Raw genomic sequence first — 18,696 nt, forward strand, 5'->3', positions numbered from 1 at the left:
TACCACTTGCACTTCTTTAAGAATTATTCTACTTTAAATCAGGTTCTACAGAAGTCCTCAAAAGCTCCTCCTTGCAGATGTAAGTACCATCATCTTTTGCCTGGAGACTCAATTTATTTCTTTGTGGGTTTGTAAGTTTTTACTTTGTTACAGATACAGACTACCAAGCACCCCTGAAGTTTTCACCAAGAAGCATTTCAAGGATTAGGGACATTTCCAGGGTTCTGGCATCTCCAGCTGTGACCAGTGCATATCTGTTGCCTCATTCTGGATACATCTGATCTACTGTACATGAAGAGATCAATTCCTTAGTACTTATGTACTTATGGACTTGTTGACCATTTTCTCTAGCTCTGATATCCTGTCCATGTACAGCAACATCCATGCACTCCAAAGACATTAGACTTACTCTCCATGCTCAGTCCACAGCACATACACATCACTAATGCAAATATGGAAACCATATGCACTTGTGTGCCATTTATTTTTTCTCTTCCTTATATTGAAGAATTCAGATCAGGACCCTTGGTTGCATTCTGTACAGCTGGATTTGCATGAAACCCCACTTCCATTTTCTGATTAATGATTTTTTCACTTAGGAAATTAATAGTATTTCATCACTGTTCTGTTTTGGGTAGAATAGAAGTGGATTTGTGCATTTTGATAAAATCCATGCATTACCTGTGTTTTTGACCATGTTTGACTGTATGGATTCTCACAATGTGACAGAGGTTGAAAATACTTTACACAGATGGCATGTAGAAAAAGCAATACAGTCCCCAGAATAACAATCTTCCTAGCAGAGGCATAGCTGATTAAAATAATTTCTTTTACAAACACAGTTGTAAAAACAGAAGGATGCATGTTCTGCTTTATACAGGCTTCACTATATCAGCACATATGTTTAATAAGCACAATAAAGATGATAATATCTTTACAGAAACACTACATTTAAAACAGCTTCCTCCTGAACCCAGATTCACTGATCTGTCTGATATTCCTTAGAAGCTGAATAAATTACAGAGGTGTTTTTTGGGTTTTTTTTGGAGTTTGTTTGCTTTTTTAAAGAAGACAAAAACTGATGGGAAATGAACACAAGAGATACACAAAGCAAGCCACAAACTCAGTCCAGAAGGTGATGTTTTCTCGATTGTTCATCAGTGTATACAATGAAGACTCCAAACCAGACTTCAGTAACCAACTCTACTGAGACATTCAGCAATGCAACAGCCTGATTTCAAGTATTTTGGCTTTTTAGTGCTGAGCGTAACAAAGCAGTAATCTGCAAGTGAACTAAGTAGATCTGACTTAAAAAACAAAGAGCTGATGTGTGCAGTAACAGTGAGCTTTTTATTGTGTCATTTCTCAGAACACAGAAATACTTGAAGGGGTCTTATCTCATTTGCAAGTTTGCGTTTTTAAAAATGTTAAGGCAATCAGTAGTTCATAACAAGCAGGCAGTGTTGAAGTTTGCTCTCAAGCAATTGATTCCTCATTTACTGAAAACATTTACAGAGGACACAGTGATAGTTGTTCAGAATAGTTTGATGCACTTCAGGAAAACAGAAAGGACTAAGGACAAAATGTAATAAAATGTCACATTATTAGAATGTATAAAATATGTAATAGTATTACACTGCAGAAGTTGAGATCACATTCTTTATAACATTCTCAGGAAGTTTTCAATAGCACAGACTTGTTTTAGTTGTTCTGTCTTACCAAGTTTTGGATTAAATGACTTCACTAAATGAAAGCCCTGGAACTATCAGGCTTGGGTTCAGATTCCTAGCCCGCTCAACAGATTTACCCTCATTATATTTTACTAGCAACATTCCCTAGCTTAACCTTTTCTATACACTTTCATCAGAATCCTATCCCGTCACCACATCAAATATCTAGGCTGACTTCCTTCAAACGAATGGGCTGAAATTGCTAACTTCTATGGGAATTAAGGCACTAATTCCCTGTTCTTAAGAGTCAGCAAGAAATATGGGGTATAACACTCAACCTGCCTTATAATCCACTTTGTGGAGACATTGCCTAAAAATGTGTTAGCTGCAGCACTAAACCCATTTGAAAAGCTGAAAACTTCACCACAACTTACACAATAGGCTGATGTAGCAAGTCACTAGTTAGAATTTATTTTGAAAGATGATCACTCCTTTTTCTGTAGCTCTCCAAAGAGGAAAATTTCTGCTAGCACAACACCAAGTTCACAGGAACTAAGGGGTACATTGGAGAGTTTTTAGCAAAATCTCTGCAAACTATAATTTGCAATGTTTAGATTAAATTATTTTAGATTAAGAAGAAAGCATGACTACCATGACTATCTTCTACTAAAACCAGTTCTCTAATTCTTCTCATACTGTAGAGCAAAGCTGACTAATGTGTCACAGAAATACAGCTGGTGAAGATTACATTTATATAATTCAATCATGTTTCAATGTAAGAACATACTAAATTTGTCTATTCTCAAGAGCTTCCGATGATGGATATTCCTCAACCCCTCTGACAAGTCTACTCTAGTGCTTTATCACTTTAAAAGCTAGAAATTTTCAGTCTTCTTTGCTGCATTCAGGATCTGCCATGATCTTGATTACAGCTTTTGTTTACCCGAAAGGCTTTTATCACACACCCTTTTCTAGACCAGATAAATAACCCTCTCAATCTTTCCACAGTCAATTTTTTAAACTTATCCTTCTGAATTATCGGCAGTTTGCATTTCTCCAACAGTGTGGCTCCTCAGACCTCAGCAGCACCAGCTAAAGTAGAATTTCTTAAATTCTCCACAGTTTTGCTAACACACATGAAAATAAGTTTTGCGGGTTTTTTGAAAGATATTACAGTTCACTTTGCATTGCACACTAAGGTAAGTAAAAGATCCTTGTCTGCTGTACTGCACACTGGTCAGTGATGAAAGAGAAGTATACTCCCCATCAGGCCCTGGGATGAGCTCGGGTTATCTGTAAAACAGATTACTTGGCAGTCATTTGCTGAACACTCAAAACACCTGCTTTCAGAACAATCAGCTGATTATTTTACAACTGTGATTCAGTCATGCTTTTGCAAACTACACTTAAACAATCCAAGTGAACCACCAAAACAAACAAAAAAAAAAAAAAAAGGACAACGAGAAAAAAAAAACTCATTACAAAAGTAATGTTACCAAAAACATTCTGCTTGAACGCTGCAAGCTGTTAGAGCACAAGCAAGCTACAGAGGATGAAACCTTGCCCTTCTTCTAAATGGCAAAAGCTTCTCTGCCAAACATTTTCTGTGGTTGCTTATGTGCATTCAGCATTATTAATAAGAGCCTTAATGCAGACAGGGTACTGCAGCAAAAGCCTATCGCCTACTGTGGTCTGCCTTGGGCTAGATTATGTGCTAATTAGCATTCAGTGCTCAGAAGTGTACTGAAGTATAACACTACAAATTAATAAAGTTAACAAAGTAAAAGTTATAACACTACAAATTAATAAAATTCTGTCAAATTCAGACTGCAAACACAAAAGGCAAAAGTTTATTCATTCAAGAATGAATACCAGCTGTACTATTCTCCCACGACTAGTTCCCTCCATTTAGTTTGTGAAGGTTAAAGAGCAAGTGTCTGGCATAACTTGCATGTCTTCCTTAAAATTCCCAAACACCAGCGCAAGGCCAGGTTGATGGCCCTGATGTAACAGAATTTGAACAAGGTAAAAAGTGTTTTTTCGTTTCCAAAACAGGGCAGTAAACCTGAGGCCTAATAAAATTTTAAATTTCAAAGCATGTGAAGCATGCTATAGATACGGCAATGGAAAACTAAGGTGAAGAAAGAGTAAGAAAAGCATTGTGGCCCAATTAGTGTTATTGCAAGATGCTAAGTTTCCCAATATGCAGTATTGGGAACAGGAGTATCAGGAACACAAATTAAAATTAGGGAATTATCGAAGTCGCTGAAAAGTTCGTGACAAAGTTGTCTGTAACAAAGAGATCCCAGACTTCCAGATTAAATGTTTAGAACATGGAAAGCTAACTAATACATCTGCAGAAGAAACTGAAACTTGTCATCTCAGTTACTCAGTAACGAATGTTTACTTACACAAAGTACTGAGGTTTTTAATACCACAGATGGGTTAGATACTAGTTTAGGCCGAATACTAACACTAAAAATATCTGTTAGACTATAAAGCTAAATGCTAACAAGTCAGCTGGTGCAAGCTTCACAATGCCCCACCTTCCAGTCCATTGCATGCTCAGCTTGAAAACACAGATGTAGATCACACATAGACTGTGTCACAGCACACGTACTTAAATTACAAGTAGAGAGGATAAGGATGCAAAGACATGAGTCAGGGTGCAAATGCTTAACACTGAAGGAGTTAGAGCTTTTCAGCCCCATCCAGAGATTCCTACAAATGAGTTACCTTGTTCCTTAAAGGAGTGCATATCATCTTTGACAGCCTGAGAATAGAAAACACTGGCAAACACAATAGGTTTAATAGCTTACACACCAGCTCTTAATGTGGTATCAAGTATTATGTCTTGGTACTTTCATAAATTTTAGGGATCTAAGGTAAAAAAAACCCCTAAAGTTCCTAGCATAAATAAAAGAGTTCTACCACAGAAATGTTTAATACCTTCAGTATTGGCAGTAACATGCTGCTTATTTCAATCAGAACAAACTAAGGAGTAGAAGAAAACTAGCTTTCATGCCAGTTTTCAGCAGACAGAACAACTTAATAGACAAGATGGGTAATTTGTGAGTACTCTGTCATTCATTTTCAAAGTATAATCAATATTTCCTCTATCAAGTCATGTCTTGCAAGTATTGATTTTTTTTTTTTTAATGCTGCTGGCCTGTTCAAGAATCTTCCCAGAAATTGCCACAGCATTTACACCAAAGCAAAAGAGCCAAAAGTTGACAGACGGGCAGGCTGCCAAGGAACAACAAACCTGCTAGACCATGAAATTAGTTCTTTCTTGTTCACCCAAAAGCTTTTCCCACTTGTTGAGGAGTCTACATCATTGTGCTTGTTGGTTTGGGGGTCGTTCGTTCTTTTAGCATTACAATGCCTTTTTCTTAAGTCATCGTTTAGGAATGATCTTCACTCAAACCTGAAGCAAATACAGGCCACAGCTATTAAATACTTCAGTGTCTTGTCAGTTTTGCTTTTGCGCTGCTTAAGGCACAATATTAGCTTGGAGCAACATGACAGTGGTACTGGCAATGTGACTGGCATGTCAGCCTAAGGACTTCAGTCATTAGTCACTTATGATGTGTCCCAAAATCAACAAAACCAAATATTTTTGTTCTTATTGATGTTGGGTCTAGAGTAGACTTTCCCCACCACCACCTTTTACTATGACTCCTTCAATAAATAATATCTCCCCCTCAGCTTCTTTCCTATCAACAGTTTTCAAGCTGAGGCAATAGTCCTACCTGTAAACGAAAGTCCTGTTCGGTTTAATCCCAATTAAATTCACATACATAAATGTGCAAGTTTCAGGTTAACACCTAATCATTTATTATAACAGACAAGAAGTTATGACCCAAGTATCTATTAGCTCTCTTCTGATTCTAAATTTCTATTTATCACTTGTGAAATCTAAGAGACCTGAGCTTGAGAATAATTTCAAAAGTTTAGTAGTCCCAGACACTTTGGTACCGTGACTCAGTATCACAACCAAACAAAATATTACTACTTCTTTTCCCGTTAAACATTAAGAAGGTTAAAACACTTACAAATACCCTTTAGTCAGCTGGCATGACCTTGTGATCATGAGCTAAGTAACTGTACTACAAAGGAATTTTGAAATATATTTTTTACTTAGTGCATTTAAGCATTATTCAGTAGCCTTCACTTTCCCCATTTCGAAAAAGTTTATTTTTATTTCACTTTCTTAATACAAATGCATTATTCTAACATTAGAAAATGCAGCTGCTTTAGATGGAGTTAAATGGCTGTTTAAATTAAGTGGAATTTGTCTATTACTGAACAAAAGCTATTTCAAGTTGAAGAGTTTTTGGCACCTCAGTACTACCAGCTCTCCTGTTTTCAGACACAGAAGAAAAATGTTTTCATTCCAGCAGGCATAAAGCCATTATCAGGGCACATAACAGCCTTGTATCACTGCCAGATCTTCCTGGGTAGAAGGGAGCACATTTCCTCCAGCTTGAACGGATCTGAAAGGATTTGCAACTGTGTAACCCTGAAGACATGCAAAACTTGGTCACTCCCTTATCTCTACTGACAAGATTTAGCAATCTCTGATTTAAAAAGTTAATTGAGAAAAACCTCTAGGATTTCTTTATTTCAGTTGTAACCAACTGTTCAACATACTATAGAGGTGGCTTTCTGCTCTTTGCAAGAAGTAAAATACTTTTTTTTTCCTAGGCATTTTATTCTAGGCAACAAAGTAAAATTGCACATCACCATGCTTTGTTTACTTACATCTGCTGCTCTCCAGGCACACAGTTTAACAAATGTACAGGGCACAAATTCCAACTATTTAAAAACATTAATACCAAGTCAACTGTTGCACATTTTCTATGATGCAAATGCTCACCATTTGCAAATTCTTACTATTTTACAGTAAATGCCTTCCTGAAATTCAAAGGCATTTGTGTGTCACACATGAAAAATTCCTGAAAAAGTGTAATTTTTAGCACACAAAAACAAATGCAGGAGGGGAATACTTCTAAATGTTCTCTTCTATATTGCCATCAATGCACAAGAACTCAGTCAGCCACATGGAATTTTAATCAAATGTTCTGAAACTATTTTGCCTTTGGCCTGAAAACAAGAATTATGCATTTCAGCCCAAAGCACAATTTTTGAGGAAAATTCTAACAGGCAGAGTTCAAGTAGTTTAATTTAAAATTCAGCAATGGTACAGTGACACTAAAAAAATAGCAAGGCATAGTTGGATCCTGCCTAAAACGCTCCAAACTTTTTTTGTTGATTTTTGTGCGAAATGTAGCAACAATGTAGGCAGAGCTGCAGAGAGGGCAGCTTGTTTCCCCTTGTCCTAAAGAACAGAAAGGATAAGGAGGGCTGCTCAAATTTTAAAGAGATTGTATCTTCAGTTGCTGCTCTGTGGTATACCAGAAGGGTTTTTCCTCACTGGGGCAAACATCCTGAACTCTGCCCTGCCACTGTACCACCAAAGAGCCCCTTCTTACCCTCTTTTCCTATCATTCCTGTAAGATTTTCAGCCTACCAGCGACATCCAAACTTGGATGTGTCCATTACCACTGTTAGCCATGGCAGCCCAGTAATACCCATAGTAAAAAGAGCTGAACATCAGCATGGCAATCTCTGACCCATGCCAAGATACACACTGAATACAACTGTCCACTAGCAGTCATAATTTCTACCTACTGCTTCATTGCTGTCTTTACGTCACATCCTACAACTCATGACTATGGAGAGATCTATTGTCCTTATGTGATTCATTTTGATGCTCCCTACCCAGTCACATACATCTCTTTCCTGCTGCCTGCAAAGGGCAGCCTCCTCCACCTCACAGAAAACCTGCACTGTACTTTGCAGAATCATTTCTTCAATTAGAAATGTCCCCATTACAATATTATCAAATATCCACAAAACTAAGCTGTCCCTAGTGTGACCACTCCCAAGGGGTCATCCAAAGAGGGACTCTGCATTTGCTGTATGCCTTTGGCAATGGTAAAGGCTCTGGAGGACATTGGCAGACACACTGTAAACCTACTTCATTGAAGATAAACTGGGATAGAGCTGAAAAGGACTTATTCCTGTAAGTTTTAGCTTAAAATTCATATTAAATGTCTAAAAACAATTTCAGTAACAAGCTCACATTTTTGCATTAGCAAAAAAGGTACGGTTTTTAAAATTCTCATCAAGTCTTAGTGATATTTATAGCTAATATCCAAAAATAACCCTAAAACATATCCAGTTCTAGTAAAAAAAGTCATGGAGACACATAGCAGCTTTGCTTTTTATTTGAAAAAAAGTTTTCTCTTAATGCTGTAATGAGATATATTACCACATAAAAGCAAATTGAACCACTTGGGCAAGTAAAAAAAGACATACCAAACCAATGCATTAGTTAGCAACAAAGGAAGGAATGAGTAACTCTCCATAGATGTAAGTTCACAGCAATTCCCCCAAAGTCAGTGAAGTTCATTTGATCCTTCATTTTCCCATCAAAATTTTTATCTCTTCAGCATATTTTAAAGGGTGTTGTCTACTAGAAGCCATTGAGCACACATTTTAGAGACTATAAACTAAAGTAAGTAAAAGGAATCCTAGAAATTTCAACAGCATATATTTCACAACCCTAATTTAAACCAGGGTTTCCACATATCTTGACAATTCAAAGAACCTTCACTTCAAACTTCTGTTATCTAGCCCTTCTCAGCCAATAAAGTAGAAACAACCTAATCATCAGAGGCATTAGCGCACAGTTACAAGCCTTTTCTGCCCTCCCCTCTTACAACAGTGCAAGATACAAGAAGAAGGCAGCACTGTAAAGAAGGGTAAAATATATGAATGGTGTGCCACTCAGAATAAAAAAACCCACACATTAGCTATTCGTGCATTTGAATGAAAACTAAACAAGAAAAAACAGTGGACTATGTTCAGAGTTTTATCAGTAGTGAAGCACCTTCAGGAGCTGGATTTCTCACTTCTGTAAAGGAACAGCTAGAAACAGGGAAGGTGGAATTTGATTAACTGTTTTTTTCAAGCACAGGCCTACTGCCTGTGTTAGACTCTCATTGATTCACTCAGTCTAGATACTCTCAGATGGATCTGGAATAACCCTGAGGAGTCAGTGAAGACTGGCCAGGCTCCACTCCATCTAGCCGACAGTAGCTCTGTCTGGGTAGGGAGCATCTGAGGAACACCGGGTGCAGCCAGGCTCCCCAGCCTACTATCTTCCCAGGCACTCAGCCCACTGCCCTGGTTGCAAAGCTCACCCTACCAGCATCCATATAAACAGTGAGGGACAAGCTGGATCCCTGCTCCAGTGCTCCATGGAAGGGCTGTACTCGACCACAATTAAGCAACGCTGGATGTGTCTGTTGCGACCAGGTTTTTTTTCCTCTCCTTCCCACACAAACATTTCTTTGCACACATATTTGAGCTTTGTGACAGAAGGCAAAATGCCAGCTGTGCTTTAAAAAAACTGAATAAAAACTGTCAGTACTAACCTAAATGAGCATCAATGCTAGCTCCAATTTGCATTTACGCTCAATGGCTAAATTCCAAGGCTTATTACAGTCAGCAAGACTTGTGTCACTGATTTGCAAAGAGCTACAATTTTGCTATTAAAATCTTTTTGCTTCATCAGGTCTACAAGAAAAAGTAATAATGTAATAATCAAATCAAGACTATAGAATTTAGTTCTTTCAAATTACCTATACCTATAGGTTCTGTACTGTCCTCTTGGATTTTCAGCAAATTAAAGCTTATAAAAATAGAATAAAGGAGGCAGTAGGTATGGGCCTATCTTCAAGGTCATTTTGATGCAAAACAGCAACAAAAGTACAGGCAGAGTCAAGAGGAAAATCAAGTTTCCACTTCGAGAAGTTCATTTCTTAAGAAGCTTTTTAACATTTAATCTCATGCGGGAATCAAGGGGGGGGGGGCTGGATCTCACAGAACAATAAATGAGCTCACAGAAAGGAATTGCATTATTCTGGCAAAACAACTTTTAAATCTGAAACTTTAATCTAAAAGAATTGGTTAGGGAATATCTCTGACAGTTGTTACTGTATCAAGTGACAGTTAAAAAAAGAATCAAAAGCTAGCAATTTGAAGATGATAAAACAGAAGAAATTGATTGCTACAGGCTGAAATCTACTCAGCCTGCACAAAGCAGCAGTGGGATCTTCATAGCCTTGCCTGGTAAAAATCCCAGAAAGAACAAGACAAGTCACATCAGTCAATCAACTCACATTAGTTGCCACTTTACACAGCCTGTAAACTTGAACCACTTGTGGAAAGGGTAGTGGATGAAAGTGACTGCCATGAATCCTGCCTCCCTTCCAATGACTCTCTAAGCTCCCTCGGCCATTACAGGAGAGAGATTTCCCAGGGATATTAAAAAAAACAAAACACCAAAACAAAGAAAAAACCACCCCAAAACCCAAGACAAAAAACCACAAAAAAAACCCCCCAGATAAACCAGGTTTTCAGGTAAAACCATCTACACTTATTTGCAACTACCATACTGAACGGTATTTTACAGTCTTACACTTCTGTGCTTCCCAATTTTCAGACTATTATAAGATAAGTCTGATTTTTCCTGTAAAATTGATATGTATATAGTTTTTAATACCAAAAACTGTGCACAAAATAATTACATTTCAGGGCAAAAGCAGTTTCCCCCCCCCCCCTCTAAAAAGACAGAATGATTGAGAAACCATTAAAATCCTTAAATAGTAGAAGTAACAAAAAAAAAAAAAGTGAACACAGATATACCTGACCTTTTTTTACTCTGATCCACAAGCACATGAAGCACTCACCTCAAATCTCAAAAGCCAGAGTTGTACCCATATCCTAGTGCCCAAAGGCCCTGTACACAGCCTCTGAGATACCACTTAAGTATTTAAAAGCATAAATACCCGGGAAATTTGGCTGATGTGCTCCTAAGGTTTATGCCAACTAACAAATCAAAACTCCAGCAAGCTGACCTAACCAATTTCGTCTTGCAAAACTTTTCCAACACACGATTCCTCATTTTGGTCAGGAAGAGATGTCTTCAGGACAGAAAAAAAAGTAGGTGAAGGCAGTAAACCCCACCTGGAGATCCTTTCTAAGACTGATGCAAATACCAACAATGATCAACCCACACTGATAGCCCTGAACTTCTAGAGATGCATTTTTTAAGCCCTCAGGGAATGGAGAAAAATATTTACGACAGACAAACATTTTTTTTATCTTAATCTTCAGTCTACTTAGAATGCTTTCATGGGATTTTTCTGTTACATACCTTTGTACTCTGACAAAAAAGAAAATAGTCTGTGGCTTTTTAGTGATTTCTTGCATAATAAGTGAAGGAAAAAATAAAGCAGATTTTAAATTTAGGACTCTAATCAATGCCAAGCACAACATTTTCCCCAAAGAATATCCAAGATGTTCCTCACAGATCACCAGAAAAAATTATGTTTCTCACAGTTCTTTCTTTCTCTCCCCCAGCCTCAAGTCAGGCCTCAATCAGCAAAATTTGCCCCTAGATGAGATTACTTTTTACAGTACTCCTTTTACACTACAAATTCCTTTTAACAGGATCAAGCCTCATTTCTATTTAATAAAAGTTTAAAAATATATTTTTTATCATGAATTTAGGGAACCTTATTATTTTAACACAATGGTACCCACAAAATTAACATTCCTGAGGACATGCAATGTGGCCTCTGTTTGTGGTGACATCATAAACAGATCATCTAAAATTGACTTTGTTCTAGACAGTCATCTAAAAAATTCCAATACACTATGGCTTTAACAACCAAACAGAAAACAAAAGTCCAGAGCTCCAGAATTACATCTCCTCTTCTACAGTGTTGCTGGGGTGTATCAAGTCTTGTAGCCCAACAGAGAGCAAGCTGCTGCAGCTCCACGTTGCCAGGTCCAGTCAACAGTAAAGGTGAGCACGTGTCCCTAGCCACTCACTCTGCTGGCTGGTGTAACTTGATGTTTGCTGGCAATTGCACACTGACACACAAACCCAACACAAAACGGACACAGTCTGGACTCTCCAGCCACGGGCACCTGGGATGTGCAGACCCCTGTAACTCGTGGTGCTCTCCCCAATGGCTGGCACTTACGTCTCATGCATACAGCAGAGAACACAACTGTTTTTCCCTCACCCAAAAGACACAGAGTTTAATAAAAAGACAGATGTGATACATCATTACAGGACACATACTGATGAAGCACAGGGTATGGAGAGACATGTAGACTGATTTGCGATCTGTTTACAGGCAACTGGCCACCTTTAGCATCTTTCACCTCTCCTCACCACCCCTCACACTTCTTTCTTAAACCACCTTGATCCCCCCCCATCTTTGGCCCTTCCTTTACTCATCCCAAAGTAAGCCTTGTGCAATCCCAAAAAGGTTCTTTCCCTGCATCCCATGATGATTCCCATCCCTGCAGACTGCCACCACCCCCATCCCATAAGCTCTGGTGGCTGTCACAGGACAAATCTGGGAGGGGTTCCTTTCTCTGGGTTTGTTATTGCTGTTGTCCCACCTTGTTCCCCTGTGTTCCTTTGTGCATGGACATGAGACTTCTCACATATTTCAACAAGTTAGATAAGAGTGCAGACAGTTAATAAGCACTTTGTGGCCCTGAAGACACAAGGGGTGGGTATATAGGTTCACTGTAACCAAGATTTCCAACCCAGGGAAAATGCAGGAACTTAAGCCAAGTATACCATTCTGCCCAATTTTGCCAAAAATTAAAGCTTGCACCTTATCACAATGTTAAAGTCATTTCACCTCAGACTTCCATCAAGTTTTTAGTTCATTGGTCTCCTACCTCACACTGCAAGTATTAAACAGCACTGCTTTACGTTTTTGACAGGTCTCAAGGGACTCTAGGTTTCTTTTAGTGTTCTCTTATCAGGAAACAATATTCACATCTTTCATAAAAGTTTAAGGGAAGTATTTAAAAATAAAGACAAACTTTCCAGGGTACAGAAACTTTTCCATTTCCCACATCACTTAACTCTTTGTTGCAAATACTGGGGAAAAAGATGGTATTTAAGACTTATGGAAACAAGGTCTCTTCAAGCCATTAGCATACACGAACCCATGATGCAGTATGGTGAAGTACTGGTATTTTCTTCCTCTTATACAGAAAGCATTTAGGAGTACAACATGCAGCTTATCTTGAAAGTCTAAGGAAACTTACTTCAAAGTCTTATGGGCATCCAAGTACATCCTGGAAGTCTGGCTCTCAGTTTTAAAAGTGTCAGATGAAACTATAACAGTGCACAAAACACCTTTGAATGGATGAGGTTGTAGGGAGGCAACTAAGAGTGTAAGATCCACCTATCTAGGCTTGTAGACTAACAGTCAAATCTACAAAAACCCAAACTCCTGTCAAATTATGTCACTCCTGCAACTAAAGCACATTACCTCTAAGATAAAACTCACCATCCTGAATAAGGCATCAAAGAGTCCTTCTTCACCAAGTGGGATGCACAGCCATCCAGATCAGTGGTGCCAGGCTTGAGTAAACCAGTTAAAGAAAAAAACCAACAAAACAAGCCAACAACAACAAAAAAACCAGCAGACACTGATACAATAAAAAGGAGTTTTTCTACTGAATTCAGATGCCCGATTGCTGTTTGAAGCAAGTGAATAAAAGAAAGGAAGGCCTGCAATTGTATTCTCTTTCCATTTTGAGCACCCTAATGATAAAACTACAGCATCAGCTTTTTTCCTTGCCCATTTTCCTTCCACACCCATTAAACTTGTCTTCTTAGCTGTACAGTAGCTCAGTTTCAAACTGAAGTCTGGAGAGATTTCATACACCACTCCTCTCCTGCAGAACTTGTTACAGCAACTTGACAATACAGAACTCCATTCAGAAGTTGGAGATGTGGGTTAAAACCACCTCAAACTAAGGCAATTAATATAAATCTGCCACTTCCTGAGAAAGTGTTTTAACAATATGATTTATAAGCAAGCCATATAACTTATGTTTCAGCAAAAAAATGTGATTGCTGACCATAATGTCATAACTTGTGTATTAGTCATAGCCTAAGAATACTTACTAAACCAGATTCTCGAAGCAAGGCAGGTCTGAAACCCAAGTAACTGACAGGCATGTGAAATACCTGTGGTTCAGCTCTGCCCAGTGGAGCACCTTCCTGGGCCCATTCAATTCCCTGATCATCAGCACTTATCCAAAACCCCAGGCAGGAACAACAGAGCAGGTTACTTCAGCGCACCAGCTTCCAAAAACTTGAGGTGAGATGCAGCTGAGGAAATATTTAGTCTACAACTACATACAGCCTTAAAAGTTACTGTTACCACACACTTACAGTAGCAGGATTTTGTTTTAATTATAGAAGTCACCTGACAGTGGCAGAATCAAATTTATGAAATATAGACAATAATGTTCAAGATCATTAACTGATTTTCCTTTCTGCTTTGTAGATGTGTATCATTTAACTCCAGTTTAAAGAGAACGCATTGCAGCAGAGCAAAGCTGCTACAACGAGCCTCTAAAATGGCTATTTGCTTCTGAGGTTGTAAAGTAACTCTGAACGCTAGTGATACACACTTCATGAAGAGTTACTCCTAAAAATACAAACCCAGCTTTTCAATATGATGGAGACACTTTAACAAAACACCTACAATTAAAATACCAACTAAGTTTTATAGCTATGTAGATATTAATCTTTAGGCTGAAAGAACCAATCATTAACTTTCAAATTTGTTCAGTGCAATGATTTTAATATTGTGTGTTTCTCTTTCTTAGACCAGACTTCAAGAACTTTCTGACAGACCCTTGCAGCCATGGTATGCACCAGTTTCTTCATGTGTTGCCAGGACAGCAGCAGAATTGAACAGAAAAATCAAGAAATGCTTTGAGTTCTAGCAGGGCACTCTCCATGGGCATGTCAAGATACTTTTTCCCCAAAGTTCTCCAGTGCTCTTTTCAACAGCTTGAGAAATCTTTCCAGTCTCACTTCAACCTGTATTTTCACATCATCACAATGCTTACAAGTTTGAGTTTCAGTTATTTACTTTCTACAAAAGCAACATGGCCATTCTAATCTGCATCGCATTCTTCACATTGTTTTAGGATCAGTTATCTTGAATTCTGTTTTTTGTAAGGCAGTTCTCCACCAGGGGGGTTGATACTCACAGCTTCCTCAGGAGGATCTGTGCTCCCATGCTGAGAAAAAAAAATTTTATCAACCTTATCTCATAGAAAGAATGATCTCCTGACCTGATCTTTCAACTAGAAAAATACAATTATGCATCTAAACATCCCCAGGAGGTTTGGCTTTGAAGCAATCAAATACATTGGTAGCTTCAATCACTGATATAAGACATATGCATTTTATCCAGACGTCTATAACAATGTGAGCTGCTATATAAAAGCTGGAATATCAGCTATTTGCAAAAGCCAATGATCGTTGCATATTACTGCAATGAGATCACTGCAAAGTTCTATGAAAAAAAGGTATGGACTCTTGTCACCTATATTCGATCAGCTTCAGGAAAATTCCTACCTTTTTCAACTGTATGCTAACATCCATATTCAAACTGGAGTTAAGATTGAATTAAGGTTATTTGGTGTGTGTAAGATGGTACCTTACAAAAAAATTGAAAAGTAAATTTTGCATCACTTCGTATGGATTTTCATTTGTTTATAAGACTGAATTTTCATAACCAAGGTGAAGTACATTTATTTACAAGCTGAAAGACACGGATTCGAAAATTCACTTGGGCTTGATTTTGTCCTCCTTACCTAGATGTTTTGTATACATAATTATATTAATAAACACTCTCTTTTACTGCAGCCTGTAAACATCCAGATGCTAGTCTTCCACACTATGTATATTTCAAACACCACACTTCACCATAAAGAAAACCAAGTCATCCATCTGCACAACATATGCCTTCCAATAATTTTCCATTCACGTTTTTTTGGTTGTTTTTTTTTTTTTTCTAATAGAGACCTAATGCGGCTAGGACTTCGTGTGCAGGGAGCAGGGATCGCCAGAAATTATGCTGTGGACCCCAGCAGGAGCCGAATCACGCCAAAGGTGAGAGCGCCTGGTGCCTACTAGAGCTTCCCATCACGACCCAGCACGGCGCAGAGTTAACTACTGTTAACCCAGCAACAGAGCGAGCTGATGTGCCGGTAACTCCGGTCTCATCAGGAAAACCCAAACTACAGCCCTTCGAACAAAGAAGGTGCGTGTGATGAAGTTATTCGCAGAGGAAGAGCTCGCCGCGGAGCGTTCCCGTGTCGCGGCCGCAGCGCACCAGCCAGCCCACGTGCAAGGCGGAAAAAAAAAAAGAAGAGGAGAACTTTCGTAAATTATCTTCATTACATCTTCATGTTACCTCTGTCTCATGCCCGGAAAGTGGCTTAGATCCCTCCTCACTCCTTATAACAGAGCTTAATCTAGTTTACATCAGCGACAGCGTGCGGCATCTCCCGGGGCTGCCGGCTCCCCTTCCTTCCCCAGCGCGGGACCGCGGCCCCTGCCCGGCTCCGACCCCGTCTCCCGCCGGGACAGAGGCTGCGCTTGGGACTCCCCCGGGCCGCCGCAGCCCTCCCCCATGCCCCAGGAGGGTCGCCCCCTCCCCCGGGTTTCTGCGGCTCCGCAGCGTCTCCCGGCTCCCACAAAGGGAATGGGCGGCCCTGGAGGCGGCCGAGCGGAGTGGCCCCCGCCGCCGAGGGAGGAGAAAGGGCTCCAGGAAAGTGGGGGAGGGCAGCTGCAAAACGTGGAGATGGGGGAGAATAGGGATAAAGGAGATAGGGGAGGCCGTCGGGAAGAGTATGTCAACGAGGCGGGCGGCACTGCCGGACCCTTAGCCCGCCTTCCATCGCGGGGCTCCCCTTACAGCCCAACACGGCCCCCGCACTGGCTCTGCCCCACGGGGCTCAGGGCACTCCGTCGGGGCTCCCCCAGCCCTGTGGGGGCGAAAGCCTGCCCTGGGACGTGGCGAGCGGCTGCAGACAAACCCCGCAGGCACTGCATTGCACTGCGCGGCACACAGTGCACACCCCCGCACCCCGAGAGCCGCGCACCCCCGCCCCGCTCTGAGCTCACCTCGGGGCTGGCCCTGCCCCGGCACCCACAGCAGCGAGGCCGCCAGCAGTGCCCGCAGCAGGAGCAGCCGCCGCCTACTGCTGCCCATCGCTCCCGCCGGAGAAACCCTGCCCGTCCTACTGAGCCAGCCCGCCTTATATCCTCCCCCACCGCCCCCGGCCCGGCCCGCCCCGGCCCGCCCCACCGGGGGCTCGCTCACACACCCCCCCTTCCCATACACACAGCCCACACGGTCAGGGTGCCCCGCGACCCGCACTGCAAGTGTCCGTCCTCGCAAAACCGGCCCCGAAGCATTTGTAGCCCCGGCTGCGCGTTGCGAGAGATGCGTGGGGTGCGACGAGCCCGAGTCCCGCGAGTAAAAAGTTCTGGAAAGCTGTAGTTACTGAACTGGAACTTTTCGCAAGGAGAGGGAGAAGGGAAAGGTGAGTATGCAAAATAACAAGGTAAAAGTGTGGGGAGTGAGGAAGCATTGCTATGCTAATTCAATGTACAAATTTCCTGTACGGCTGATATTTTCGCGTGTTAACAAAAGTAAAATAAAATAAAGAAATTAAAAAATTATCTGTTGCGGCTTTCCTTGTAAAATTTTCATCCCCTTTGAAACTTCACTCCCGTGATGATATTTTTCAAGCCCCTGTTCCACATAAAGACAGTAAATCAGCTATGTTTGTAAACGAAATGAGTTCTCAGTTGCTAAACTACGAGGTTCATTAGTTCATGTCCAGTAGGAAATTTTTACAGCTTTTTAATGATCAGCTACCTCACAAAACTAGCATAAAACATAGCAAAAAATTTGTAGAGTTTCTTCAAGATGGACACATTTGTTCAATGTTTCAGGAAAGTTCGTCCCCCTTAGGCTTTATTGCTGTAAGGTTTGTCAGGTGGCAGAGCTCATATCTGCAATACTCAATGATTTTTTTGAGTAAGTTGCAGCAATGAACATTTTCCTGAGAAAAGAACTGTATGCCAAAATTGATTGAGGTGGCGGAATTTTAGTCAAAAGATACATCCCTCAAATGCAAATCCCCTTTGACAATGCATGCTGCTTATTTTTTAGGAACACATGTTCCTCTGTAGGGTGTTGCATTAGAAACAATATTTTGAAATATAATCATTTGTATGCGTTGCGTGACTGGAGTTAGTCTACAAGTACATTCTTCAAATTGTGGGCAGCTGTTTGCAGAATTCAGACTTCAGCTTGTTTGGCTGGAGTTTTTTAATTGATCAGGGTAAAGAAAGTCAGGAACATAATAGTTAATTTACATATGTTATACATAATAAAGCTATTTCTTATCATATAATTCAGAGTTATGAGTTATATTTAAGAAGCCATAGCAATGTTTATATTCAAAACAGGCAAACAGAAAAAAATCTATGGGTCAAGGAGGCATAAAATGAAAAATTTTTACCATAAAACCTTATCAAAGGCCTTCAAGCCTTCAAATAAATAACACTCCACATCTGTCCCTTCCAACAGATCCATTCTTTGCTCACACCAGGAACTTCTTAAATTTCAGGACAGGCAAGGAGGAGGAAAGCAAAACATCTGTGGAGAGAAAAGTCAACAAATTTCAAGAGCCAAAGTGTCGCTTGTTCTAAAATCATAGAGGTCAGGTTAAGGAGTCCTATGTGCAGGATCATAAGTACCAGTTGGGAGCCAAGTACAAAGGAAAGAGAAAGAGGGAGCATCTGTGCAACGTAAAATCCTGCCAGTTTACAGCTTTATCATCAGTTTAACCATTTCTTCAAATAACAGCAAACTCAGGAGTACTATCTTGTACCCATGCAATGATAAGTGGCTGTTTATTATTACATGCATTTATTCTCATCAGAGCATTCCACAAGAGCTAGAGAATGTGCACAGAGATCCATCTCTAGACTTTGTCATCTAACTTGATCATATAGTTTAATGAAACATCT

The 18,696-nt window shown here is 40.1% G+C and overlaps 1 protein-coding gene across 1 annotated transcript in view; it reads right to left on the bottom strand.

Moving 5' to 3' along the window:
* The window catches only part of LAMA1 (laminin subunit alpha 1), a 100,779-nt gene extending 83,919 nt beyond the window's left edge, over positions 1-16,860 (bottom strand). Inside the window, exon 1 of the mRNA XM_027650954.1 lies at positions 16,777-16,860. The gene's annotated coding sequence lies outside the window, so the exon portion shown is untranslated. The remainder of the gene's footprint in view (positions 1-16,776) is intronic.
* Positions 16,861-18,696: the final 1,836 nt, after the last annotated feature.

This window comes from Corapipo altera, unplaced genomic scaffold (genome assembly GCF_003945725.1).
Source record: "Corapipo altera isolate COAL_440 unplaced genomic scaffold, ASM394572v1 24, whole genome shotgun sequence".
Taxonomy (NCBI): Eukaryota; Metazoa; Chordata; class Aves; order Passeriformes; family Pipridae; genus Corapipo; species Corapipo altera.